The sequence below is a fragment of the Symphalangus syndactylus genome, chromosome 5 (genome assembly GCF_028878055.3).
Source record: "Symphalangus syndactylus isolate Jambi chromosome 5, NHGRI_mSymSyn1-v2.1_pri, whole genome shotgun sequence".
In the NCBI taxonomy this organism is placed as follows: Eukaryota; Metazoa; Chordata; class Mammalia; order Primates; family Hylobatidae; genus Symphalangus; species Symphalangus syndactylus.
In genome coordinates, this window is record NC_072427.2 from 109,595,914 (window position 1) to 109,609,367 (window position 13,454).

The following is a 13,454-nucleotide window of genomic DNA, read 5'->3' on the forward strand; positions in this document are numbered from 1 at the left end:
TCATTTGCGAACAACTTTAATGACCAGTCTCATTTAGAACTAGGACCTAACACCCTTGGAAGTATGGACATTAAGGTTTTTTTTACACTCCATGTGTCAAGGCCCATCTTGGTCCTAGCTGAAAGCATATTTAAATTTGGAAGCAGCATAACATAAAAGAGAAAGAGTAGGGGAAACCACCCACCTATCAGGACTGTGGGAAGTTTAAAAGTTAAGGACATATGGAAATTCACAGGAATTTTGTTGGTCATTTTAACTTTTTTCTCTCCGTTGCTTCTTGTGGACTTAGTTTTGTACTCTTTCCTCAGTTTGAAGAGTAAAGATGGTGCTCTTGCTACATTGACTAAACTGCACCAGCCCTGCTTGGAAATTGCCAGGCTTGACCCAATTGGGGAATAAACAGTATGTCTCAGTAAAATTTACTATTTTTTAAAGGGAAATAACCAAAATTATAGTGAGAACAGAGTGAAAAATTCTTCACATTGTGACTTATATGAATGGCAGTGTGCTTGAAATATTTAAAAAAAAAATATTTTCACCAATTATTCTATGATGATATTATTGTAAATAGAGTAACAACTAACTCAGTCCTGCATATTTCTTCTCCCAGCTAGGGAATTTATCTATCTCTAGTTTCATTGTGAAAGTCCTGCTAAACTTGAAGGTAGAAATGGGTTTGTTAGTGGAAGATGTTTTATTTTAGCTGACACTTTCTTTGTACTCAAAAAAGCAGGCTTTCAGGCATGAAAGTTATACTTTGACCTTCGGTGAAAACTCAGTCAAAGCCCGAACATAATAAAAAAAAGAAAGCCTAATGAAAGGAGTAACAGCCTCAAGCACAGTTAAGAAGTCCCTGGTGACTCCACAGTACCTGTAAACACCACAGAAGGCTATAGATGACTTTTGTGTCTGTGTTAAGTGCCACTTGAAAATTGTCATCAATTCAACAGGTAATAATAGCAGGATGATTGTGTTGGTATCTACCATGAAAAATTTTTTTTTTAAGCTAACCACTCTCTTTCTTCTACCTTTATGGGATATCATAGGGGGCGCTCTTTTCCCTTACCCTGCCAATCCCAACCTTTGTTGAATTACTTCCAGCAAATACTAAACTATGAAAATACAATGTAAGGAAGAAAAATGCATTCATAGCTTTAAAAATAATTTAAAAATTATTGTTAGGCTATCTTTTACTTCTAAGGCTATTTCATAAGGATACAAACAATGTGTTTTTGAGATTTCAGAAATTTCCTCCTGAAGAATGAAATATCTGTTTATAGATAGTGCTGCTTTATTTATTCATAACTTACTCTAGTGCTTACATACTTAACTCAGAGGTTTTCTGTGATTAAAAAATGTCTTCTGGAATAAATAACTTCTATAAAATAGATTATTCATAAAGCTTATCTCTAAATATTTTTTCACTGATTTTTACAATACTATATACCTCTGGGTATTTTCTTTTACAAAGCAACACATATCAACATTTTGATATTGGAAAAAGAGAAAAGCTGTGTGTGATTGAAACAATTAGATATTTAGTATGCACTTAGGCATATATTTATATAATTGTATATATGCATATACAAATGAAATTTTAAGTTATTAGAATGAGGCCTAATTTAAATATTAGAGTCTTACTTTTCATACAGATGAGTTAGAGATCTTTAATCAATGCAAAGGATGTGCATTTATTATTAAAGTAAATATATTTATGTTAAAATTACTTGACATAGTCGTTATTCTATAGACTTAGAAGTATACATATGTACATAATTAATATTTATAAATCTCAAAGGCATAGCTGTGATATATCTCACCTCTGCACTCACAAGTTTCCTTCCTAATGTATTGTGCTAGCAAAAATTATTCACAAGAAGAGGTTCTTATCTCTACCTTGCGTAATTGTCATCTCTAGGAACCCTGTCTAGAGTACTCCCATTCTATTCAGCACACAGTCTACTCTGGGGGTGCCCTGAAGGGTCCACAACATGTTTCCATAGTATGAAACCCATCTGTTTATGCAGATCCTGGAGGTTAGCACCAAATCCCTATTTGCTCCCATCCCTTGCTCTTTTACACATTGCTCATTTCAGCCTATTTCTGCATAAAAGCTGGAGTTTTATTTAAATTCTGATATTTAATTTTAGTTTTCTTTTTTCCAGCAAGTTAAGTTTCATTGTTTTTGTTTTATTTTAACATTAATTGAACCAAAATTTGGATATTCCTTTTTATAATGCTGTCTTACTTATAGGAGCTTTTATATGAATAAATATAATTGTGTCACATATGTTAATATTTTTCAGAATTTCAGGAGTGTGCATTGTGTCCAGGCCTCTAATAACTTAAATAAATAGATATATAGTATTAAAGTCACTAGTGATTTTAATAATTTATAGGAGATACTGCAGTGAGAGGTTGTTACATAAATATCAAACTAAGATTGCCATTTTAAAGTAGAGGATGCCATTAATTTGCTCTCTTTAGTGAACAAAATTAACGAATTAACCACTTTAAAAGATAAATATGATAGAATTGATTTTATTTTAGATAATAAAGTTAATGTTTAGTATTAACTTTAATAGGTTTAAGTGTTAATATATATTTTTAAAAATTTGTGTATTTTACAAACATTAAATCCATTATGTTTAAGTCACAATTTAGTCTTAATTTATAAATTTAGAAGAATCACAAGTTGTAGTAAGAACCATGTAATTATGACTTAGGGTATTGATTTTTTACAATTTTAAAAGATAATAGCTATGAAGTAAAAGGATAAAAACATCTTTTTGTAACATTAAATTGCTATTTCTGTAGCTTTCAAAATATGATACACATATTACAGAGATATTTATTGTTGGGCTGTACTTTTGAGTATTTTCCCTGAAATCTTTATATTAAAGCAATTAAATCTTTCCAAATCGTCCCACTAAAATTTGACTATCCATATGTTACAGGAATCGGGGAGGGAGTGATATAAGAAAATCGAAGGCAAGTTAGACTGGGGCCAAGTTGGGAAGATAATTAAATTTGATTCTAAAGGTATTAAACTTCAAGTTTTATACATTAAGAAGCTAGGGTTCCTTTTTTCCTTTTTTGAGGAGTGAAGTTGCATGATCAAATCTGTGCATTTGATATGTAAATGTGAATGCAATTTGCATAGAAAGTTTCTATACATACTCTCTGCAGTACAGAGAACTGGATGATGCTATTGCAGTGAAGAGATAACCTAAAACTGGCGTTAAAAATTTCAGAACTCAAATTGTTTAAAAAAAATAATGCAATGATTGTTCTTTATTTTGTCATAGAACTTGCCCTTGACTGGCCGGGCGCGGTGGCTCACGCCTGTAATCTCAGCACTTTGGGAGGCCTAGGCGGGCGGATGACGAGGTCAGGAGATCAAGACCATCCTGGCTAACACGATGAAACCCCGTCTCTACTAAAAATACAAAAAAATTAGCCGGGCGTGGTGGGGGGCACCTGTAGTCCCAGCTACTCAGGAGGCTGAGGCAAGAGAATGGCATAAACCTAGGAGGTGGAGGTGAGAGTGAGCCTGGATCGCGCCACTGCACTACAGCCTGGGTAACAGAGCAAGACTCTGTCTCAAAAAAATAAATAAATAAATAAAAAGAAAAAGAACTTGCCCTTGACTGAAAAGAAAAGGAAAACCTTAACATCTTTTTGATGTTGGTAATATGACCTGTAATACAAAATTAAAATACAAATAATAGAAACCTGTGCAAATAATAGAATAGCTAATATATACTAAAAGCTGTGTAACAGCCTACACACTTTACATTGTTGTCTCATTTAATTTTTACAAAAATCTTTAAATGATGTATAATATTATCGCCTTTGCTATAGAGGTTAAATAAATTAAATTGATGATTATAAAAGCCAAGCTGCTTATCAAAGGTATTTCCAGACATGAATTGCAATGTCCATATCTAGTCTTACCTGCTTTCAAAGTCCATGCTCTGTCACTTTCTGCCAAACTGTCACCTTGTAATTTCCTGAGACTTTAAATGGCCTAATGACAACAAAGGCCTTAATTTTATTCCTTGTCACTTCGATTTTGAGTACTTCACAGAATAGTTAAAACTGATTATGCTGGATTCACTAATTCAACAATCTCCTTACATTTATTTCTTTCTATATATGTTTTTATATTTGCAAAGCTAGACTTTTCTTTCAGATTTTACTGGTCCTGTTGATCAATGTTTTCCTTTGCCTTATCAACACTTAATGCAGGATCATTTGAACTAAAACAAACTTATTAATACTCCAAGTTGGTGTAAAGTCAAACTAAGTAAAACAAATAGCATTTTTACAGCAAATCAAACCTTGTGGTATATCTGTCTCTGACAGATGGAAGACAAAAGGGTATAATATCAGATCAAAGATACACAGTTTGAAAGAGCACATATATCATACCTAGTTTTGCATAAGTAACAAGAAGTAAAACTAAGTGTCCTTTTGGCTGGAGGTAATATGTTTATCTAACAGTGAGTTTAGAACCTTTTGTTCATTCTCTGAACAATTCAGAATCGTATTACATCATTGAAAGTGAATTCATTTACAGGAACTACCCTCTCAATAATAGGACTAATTATGTCACCAAAATTTCCTAAATTTAGTTTTTCTTTTACATAAATATATCCATAAACTTTCCTTTCCTGAGTCTCAAGGGTTGTCAATTATCCAGAAATATATTTTCTTCTGAGATGGTATCAGGGTCCAGGATAACTTCTCAATATTTCTTCTGGTCTTCACAGTTCCTAGCATTCAGGTAGTGCGCATAATATCTAATAGTTTTTCAACCCTTGCTCCCTTACCTCTTTCCTTCCCAGTAGTCTCCAGTGTCTATTATTGCCATCTTTATGTGCGTGAGTACCCAGTGTTCAGCTCCCACATATAAGTGAGAATACGTGGTACATGGTTTTCCGTACCTGCATTAATTCACTTAGAATATGTCCTGCAGCTGCATCTGTGTTGCTGCAAGAAACGTGAATTTGTTCTTTTTTATGGCTGCGTAGTATTCCATGGTGTATAGGTACCACGTTTTCCTTATCCAACCCACAATTGATGGGCACGTAGGTTGTTTCCATGTCTTTGCTATTGTGAAGAGTGCTGCAATGACCATAAAAGGGCACATGTTTTTCTGATAGGATAATTTGTTTTCTTTTGGATATATACCAAGTAATGGGATTGCTGGTTTGATGATAGCTGTTTTCAATTCTTTGAGAAATGTCCAAACTTCTTTCCAAAGTGTCTGAACTCATTTACATTCCCACAAACAGTGTATGAGCATTCCCTTTTCTCTTCAGCCTCACCAACATCTGTTGATCTTTGGCTTTTTAGTAACAGCTATTCTGACTGGTGTGAGATAGTATCTCATTGTGGTTTTGATTTGCATTTCTCTGATAGTGATGATAGCATTTTTTCACATTTGTTAGCCTTGTGTATGTCTTCTTTTGAGAAGTGTGTGTTCATGCCTTTTGCCAATTTTTTAGTAGGGTTATTAGTTGATTCATTTAAGTTCCTTATAGATTCTGGATATTAGACCTTTGTCACATGCATAGCTTGCAAAAATTTTATCTCATTCTGTAGGTTTCCTATTTACATTGTTGATAACTTCTTTTGTTGTGCAGAAGCTCTTTAGTTTAATTAGGGCCCATTCTTCAATTTTTGTTTTTCTTGCAATTGCTTTTGAGTACTTAGTAATACATTCTTTCTCAAGGCTGATGTCCAGAATTCTGTTTCCTAGGTTTTCTTCTAGGTTTCTTATAATTTAAAGTCTTACTTTGAAATCTTTAAACCATCTTGCATCTGGTTTCATTCTTCTAAACATGACTAGCTAGTTATCCCATTACCATTTATTGAATAGGGTGTCCTTTTCCCATTGCTCATTTTTATCAAGTTTATTGAAGATCATATGGCTGTGGGTGTGCAGCCTTATTTCTGAGTTCTCTATTCTGTTTCATTGGTATATGTGTCTATTTTTGTACCAGTACCATACTGTTTCTGTTACTATAGCCTGATAGTATAGTTTCAAATCAGGTAATGTGATGCCTCTGGCTTTGTTCTTTTGGCTTAGGATTGCTTTGGCTATTAGGGCTGTTTTTCGACACCATAAGAAATTTAGAATAGTTTTTTTTTTTCTAACTTTGCAAAAAATGTCATTGGTAGTTTGATAGGAATAGCATTAAATCTGTAGATTGCTTTGGGCAATATGGCCATTTTAACATTATTGACTCTTCTAATCCATGCACGTGAAATACTTTTCCATTTGTTTGTGTTATCTATGATCAATCATTTACTTCCTTTAGCCCATGATTGTATTCATTTTTGGGTAGACCACCCAGAGAGGGAAAGTTACTTTCTCTCTCTCTAGGAAGGTCTGTCATTTGTTTTGGCTTTTAGCAGCTCATGTTTTATATCTTTATTGTAATTTTGATCATTTGTCTTTCTCCATACGATCTCCAGTTTCCTTATTGGTATACCTGAGATCATTATTTCAGAGTAGTATTATTGATTGAGTGGCATAATGAATAGCTTGAATATAATAGCTAGTATGTTAAACTGCTTTTTATTAAATCCAAGATATATTTTTTAATATTTTTGGAATCAGAAATTGTCTAACAATACTGAAATATTTTACTTAGTTTCAAAAAATAGTTTGTGCATTCAATAAATGTTACTGATCATTTCTGTTTCCTATATGCTCTCAAGGAAATTGATGTGAATCAGTAATATTAAGAAATAAATTTCTCATGAATAAAAAATGCTACTTTCAGATTTCTCTAAAGTAACATTCAATACCAGAGCAGACTAAGGTAAGGTCTGTAGATTAGAGTTTTCTTTATTTTATTTCATGGCATCTTATCAGAAGACTAAGTCTAGGACCCCTAAGGAGATTAGAGTAGACAATGAGACAAATTGTGATCATCTACCATTAAAGAAGAGCCAAATAGTTTCTAATTAGAAACACTGATGAAATAATCAGTCCAATTTTGGGTGTGGGGGGCTGGCAGATCACAGGGATAGCAATAAGATAATGCAGTCACCTATTGGCAATAAATATTCCAAACAAAATTTTGGAGGAAAAATATCTATCAATCAACTAAACCAAGGCTTTTGATTTTTCAAAGAGCCAATGGATAAAATCAAGTTCACTTATAAAAAGTCTAACCCTAAAATTTGGAAACACTGAGAGAATCGATGTGGTAAAATATCTTCAGTGTCAGCTTAATTGTGAAGCTTTTAAGATGCCAAGTCATTTTTGACTTAACAGTTCATATATTAATAAAATTTGAAAAATTTTCTCAAAATTTAATGAATCCTGGCAATAATGCTTCCTTGAGTGACTCTAATATAACAAAAAGCAAATCCACATGTGACAACTCAAACCAAATAGAAAGAAGAACTGATTGATTCTATCTAAACAAGTGATGATTCAAAATAAGGAGCTTGGAAAGGAGGACATTTCTAGTATCTCTGTCATTGCTCTTGTGGAATATACCTAGTGACAATAGGTTAGTAATTTAGATCCTTTTTTATGGTTCACATAAGGAGATGAAAGAGTTAACAAACTACTGCCTTTAGGCCAAATCCATCTTTCCACATTTGATGCTTTTAATTGAGATATGTCACATGACATAAATTTTATCCTTTTAAAGTGTGCAACTCAGTGGTTTTTATGTACTAATAAAATCATGCAAATACCAACAATACTTTATTTCAGAATATTTCCATGACCCCAAAGAGACAACGTGTACCCATCAGCAGTATGCCACAAACCTGGCAACCTATTTTCTGTATTTTCTGAATTGGTGGATTTGACTATTTTGATTCCTTCATATAAATAGAATCACACAATTTAACCTTTTGTGCTGGTCTCTTTTACTCAGTATAATGTTTTCAGCTTGCCTCCATATTTTAGCATGAATCAGTTCTTTATTACATTTGCTAGTTGAAAATATTCCATTGTGTGGAAATGTTGTGTTTTGTCCATTCATTTATCAGTGGATGGACATTTGTTTGTTTATACATTTTAGCTGTTATAAATTATGCCGCTATGAATATCCAAATATAACACTGATATAGTTAGGCTCTGTGTCCCCACCAAAATCTCATCTTGACTTTTAATCCCCATAATCCCCACGTGTTGATTGTGGAACAGGTGGAGATAATTGAATCATGGAGGTGGTTTCCCTCATGCTGTTCTCTTGATAGTGAGTGAGTTCTCATGAGATCACATGGTTTTATAAGGGGCCCTGTGAAGAAGGTGGCTGCTTCTCCTCTGCCTTCCGCATGATTATAAGTTTCCTGAGGCCTCCCCAGCCACGCAGAACTGTGAGTCAATTAAGCTTCTTTCGTTTGTAAATTACCCAGCCTTGGGTATTTCTTTATAGCAGTGTGAGGACAAACTAATACAAAGACTTTTGTGTGAATATATGTTTTCAATTGGCTATATATTTAGAATTGGAAAGACTGAATCATACTGTAATAATGCATAATTGTGCAGAATTGGGAAAACATATTCCAAAGAGATTACAATATTTTACATTTCACACCAGCAAGGTATGATAGTTCCAAATTCTCCACAACCTTGCCAGGAATTGATATATCTGCCTTTTTAAAAATAATAATCACACTAATGAGGTGAAGTGGTATCACATAGAGATTTTGATTTGTATTTCTTTAATGGCTAATAATTTTGAGCATCATTTCATTTGCTTATTAAGCATTTGTATATATTTTTTGAACAAATGTCTATTCAAATACTTTGCATAGTTTTATTGGGTTTTCTTTTAATTGACTTGTAAGAGTTCTTTGCATATTCAAAATATTAGACCATTATCTTGTATATTATTTACCAATTTTTTTCCAATGTTGTTGGTTGTTTTTGCATTTTCTTGATAGATTCCTTAGAGTACAAAGTTTTAAAATTTCATGGAGTCCACTTTATCTGTTTCCTCTTTTGTTGCTTCTACGTTCCACGTCATATCTAAGAAATTGCTGCATAATTCAAGATTACAAAGAGTTACGTCCATATTATTTACTAAGAGTTTTGTTTGTTTGTTTGTTTGTTTGTTTTTTCAGACGGAGTCTTGCTCTGTCACCAGGCTGGAGTGCAGTGGCATGATCTCGGCTCACTGCAAGCTCCGCCTCCCGGGTTCAAGTGATTCTCCTGTTTCAGCCTCCCGAGTAGCTGGGATGACAGGTGCACGCCACCATGCCCAGCTAATTTTTTGTATTTTTAGTAGAGACAAGTTTTCACCATGTTGGCCAGGATGGTCTTGATCTCTTGACCTCATGATTCACCCATCTCAGCCTCCCAAAGTGCTGGGATTACAGGTCTGAGCCACCACACCCAGCCTTACTACGAGTTTTATAGTTTAAGCTCTTATATTTGGATCTTTGATACATTTTGAGTTATTCTTTTTTGCATATAATGTGGAGTGTGTTGTCCAACTTCATTGCTTTACATGTGGATATACGGTTGTCCCAGCACCATCTGTTAAAAAAGGTTTTTCCTCACTGTAATCTCTTTATACCTTTGTCAAAAACAATTGCTCATAAAAAGTAGGTTTATTTCTTGATTTTCCATCCTGTTACACTGCTCAACTTGTCTATCTTTATGCTGCTATCACAAAATTTTGTTTACTGTATTTTTGTAACAAGTTGTGAAATTAGAAAGTATGGATTCTTTAATTATATTCTTCTTTTTCAAAATCTTGTTTGTTATTCTTACTCTTATGCATTTCCATATAAATTTTAGCATCAGGTTTTCAAGTTTTGAAAAGAAGCCACTTGGATTTCTATAGGGATAGTGTTTAATCTGTATATCAATTGAGGACATACTACCATCTTTGTAACTTTCAGTGTACAATTCTTGCATTTATCTATTTAAATATTCTTACATATTTTAATTGTTTTGATAATATTATAAATGATATTGTTCTCAAGTTCATTTTTGGGTTGTTAATTACTAGCATATAAAAATACAATTGATTTCTGTATATTGATCTTTTATCTTGCAACATTACTGAACTCCTTATCAGCTCTAATAGTATTTTTATTCTATGTTCCTCATGGTTTTTTACAGAGAATATCATATCTCCCTCAATGGAGATAATTTTGCTACATTCTCTCTTACCTAGATTTATTTATTTATTTATTTATTTATTTACTTATTGCCTAATCAGCCTGGCCAGAACTTCCAGTAAAATTTGAATAGTAGTGGCAACAATGAAGATCCTTATCCATTTCCTGATCTTTGGTCGAAGATTTTTAATATTTTGTTATAAAGTATGATAATAACTGTGGGGTTTTAACAAATGCCAATTTTAGAATGAGGATATTCCTCTCTAGTCCTAGTCTTCTGACTGTTTTTTTAATTATAAAACGTTGTTGGATTTGGTCATTGAAATGGCTTTGGGTATTTTTCTTTTTATTCTAGTAATATACCCTACAACACTGTTTTTTGTTCATTTTTGTTTTATTTTGTTTTGTTTTTGTATGTTGAACCAATCTTGTTTTTTAGGATAAAACACACTTGACCATGGTATATGATCCTTTTTATGTGCTGCTAGTTTCAGTTACCTTGTATTTTTTTCAGAATCTTTGTGTGTTTAGTCATAAAGAATACTGGTGTTCTTTTTTTTGTAATGCTTTTGTCTATTTTCAGTATTAGAGTAACACCAGCCTCATAGATAAAGTTAGGACATGTTCTGTCTTATTCCATTTTTGGTAAAATTAGTAAAGGATTTATTATAAATATTCTTTTTTTTTTTTTTTTTTTTGGAGACGGGGTCTTGCTCTGTCACCCAGGCTGGAGTGCACTGGGGCAGTCTGGGCTCACTGCCATTTCTGCCTCCCAGGTTCACGCCATTCTTCTGCCTCAGTCTCCCGAGTAGATGGGACTACAGGTGCCCGCCACCACGCCCAACTAATTTTTTTGTATTTTTAGTAGAAACGGGGTTTCACCATGTTAGCTGGGATGGCTTCGATCTCCTGACCTTGTGATCTGCCCGCCCCGGCCTCCCAAAGTGCTGGGATTGCAGGCGTGGGCCACCACGCCTGGCCATTATAATTATTCTTTAAACATTTAATAGAATTCAGCATTGCTAAGTTTTTATTTATGGATATAGACTTGTTATAGGTTTATTTATATTTTTCTATTTCTTCTTAAGTCAGTTCTGCCTTTCTAGGAGTTTGCCTGTTTCATCTAGGTTATCTAATTTGTTGGCATGGATGTGCTCATAGTATTCTCTTACAATCCTTTTTTGTTTTTTTTTCAGGTAAGTAGTAGCATCACCTTTTTATTTCTTGACTTCAGTAATTTGAGTCTCCTATTTTTTTCTTATTCAAATCTTTCTAAAATATTGTCAATTTTTAAAATCTTTCTGAAGAATAAATATTGTTTCATTGATTTATAAGTATTTATTGATTTATTTTATTTTAATTTATTTTTTTTTTTGAGGTGGAGTCTCACTGTGTCACCCAGGGTGGAGTGCAGTGGTGCAATCTCGGCTCACTGTAACCTCCACCTACCCACCTACCGAGTTCAAGCAATTCTTCTTCCTCAGCCTCCTGAGTAGCTTGGATTACAGGTGTGTGCCACCACTCCTGGCTATTCATTCATTTTTAAATTGTATTTCTGTTCTCTATTTTATGGACTAAAATAGAGTTAATTGTTAACGTGTACCTCCTTTTCTTTCTTCTGGATTCAGTTTGTTCTTCTTTTAATAGTTTCTTAAATTGGAGGTCTCATTATTAATTTAAAATAATTCCTGTTTTTTAATGTGTGCATTTATAGCTATACATTTCCCTTTTAGCACTAATTTCCATACATCTGATGCGTTTGGCATGTTGTGTTTTCATTTTCCTTCATGTCAAAATATTTTCTAAATGCCCTTGTAGTTTATTTTTGATCAGTTGGTTACTTAGTAGTTTCCTGTTTAATTTTCACCTATGTGTGACTTTCCCAAGTTTCCTCTGTTATTGATATTTAATTTTAGTCTTTTCTGGCTGGACAACATACTTTGTATGATTTAAATCTTTTTAGATTTGCTGAGTCATGTTTTATTGCCTATTTATTCCATATGCATTAGAGAGGAATGTGTATTCTCCTGTTGTTGGTTGGAGGTCACTACAGATGTGTGTTATAACTAGTAGGCTTATGGTGTTGTTTAAGCCCTCTCTTTCTTGACACTCTGCTATTTGTTCCATTCATTATTGAAAGTGAGAGGAATGTGTATTAGAGATGAATGTGTATTCTGTTTTGGGGTGAAGTTCTCTACAGATGTGTATAATGACTAGTAGGCTTATAATGTCCTTGTAAGTCCTCTCTTTCTTGACATTCTGCTATTTGTTCTATTCATTATTGAAAGTGCGATATTAAAGTTTCCAGTTGTTGTTGAATTGTCTATTTCTCCACTCAATTTTATTAGTTTGTGTTTTACTTATTTTGAGGTTTTCTTCTTAGATGCTTATATGTGTGTACTTTTCTTATATCTTCCTGAGGGATTAACACTTTTATTATTATAATATATTCCTCTTTATGTTATTATTATAATATATTCCTCTACATGTTATCTCTAGTAACTTTTTTTCTAAAGTCTATTTAGTCTGATATTGTTATAGCCACCACCTCAATTCTCTTTTGCTTTTGATTTTCATAGTATATATTTTCCATACTTTTACTTTCAACCTCTTTATGCCTGAATCTAAAGTGCATTTGTTATAGAGAGCATATAATTGGATCACTTTATAAAGCTCAGTATTACAAACCATGACTTTTAATTGAAATTTTAAAATCATTTACAGTTAATTCAATTTTTAATAAGATAGGATTTATGCATACTACTTTTGTCTTTTGCTATATATCTTATGACATTTTTGTCCCTCTTTTATTGCTTTCTTGAGGCAGTGCTTTGTTAATGAAGTACTTTCTTGATGAAGTGCTTGATGCTTTGTGATATTCCTCATGTCACTGTTTCTATGCTTAATTTTCTTCCTTCAGATGTATTTCTGCTCCCCAGAAGGCTGATTTTAATTTGTCTTCAAGTTTGCTGAATCTTACTATCGCCAATTCAAATTAGTTATTAAATTCTAGCATAGTTTTTATAAATTTTAATTATTTTTTTTAAAATCCCAGTATTTAAATTCATTTTTGTAAAATAATTTCTCTCTTTGTTGCTGTTCTTTATTTGGTGGGAGATTATTCTCATGTTTCTGTTTTTTAGCCTTTAGCTCTTTCAACATATTTAATAACTAATTTAAAGTCTTTGTCTAGTAACTCCCATGTCTAGGCCTTCTCAGTCAGTTTCTATATTTTTTCTCTCCATAAAATTTAAATTAGTGTAACTTTAGGACATATAGGTTTGTTCCAAGGTAAAAAGTTTAATTTTGCTCAAGTCCAGTTAAGTAAACATCAAAGGCAGTAA

At 32.9% G+C, this 13,454-nt stretch overlaps 1 long non-coding RNA gene across 2 annotated transcripts in view; it reads right to left on the bottom strand.

Moving 5' to 3' along the window:
- LOC129481812 (uncharacterized) overlaps nucleotides 1–4,485 on the bottom strand; it is a 94,674-nt gene extending 90,189 nt beyond the window's left edge. For both annotated transcript variants that reach the window (XR_008657517.2, XR_010120979.1), the window contains exons 1-2: nucleotides 4,435–4,485; nucleotides 3,958–4,030 (exon numbers count right to left, since the gene is read on the bottom strand). This is a non-coding gene — a long non-coding RNA (uncharacterized lncRNA). The remainder of the gene's footprint in view (nucleotides 1–3,957; nucleotides 4,031–4,434) is intronic.
- Nucleotides 4,486–13,454: the final 8,969 nt, after the last annotated feature.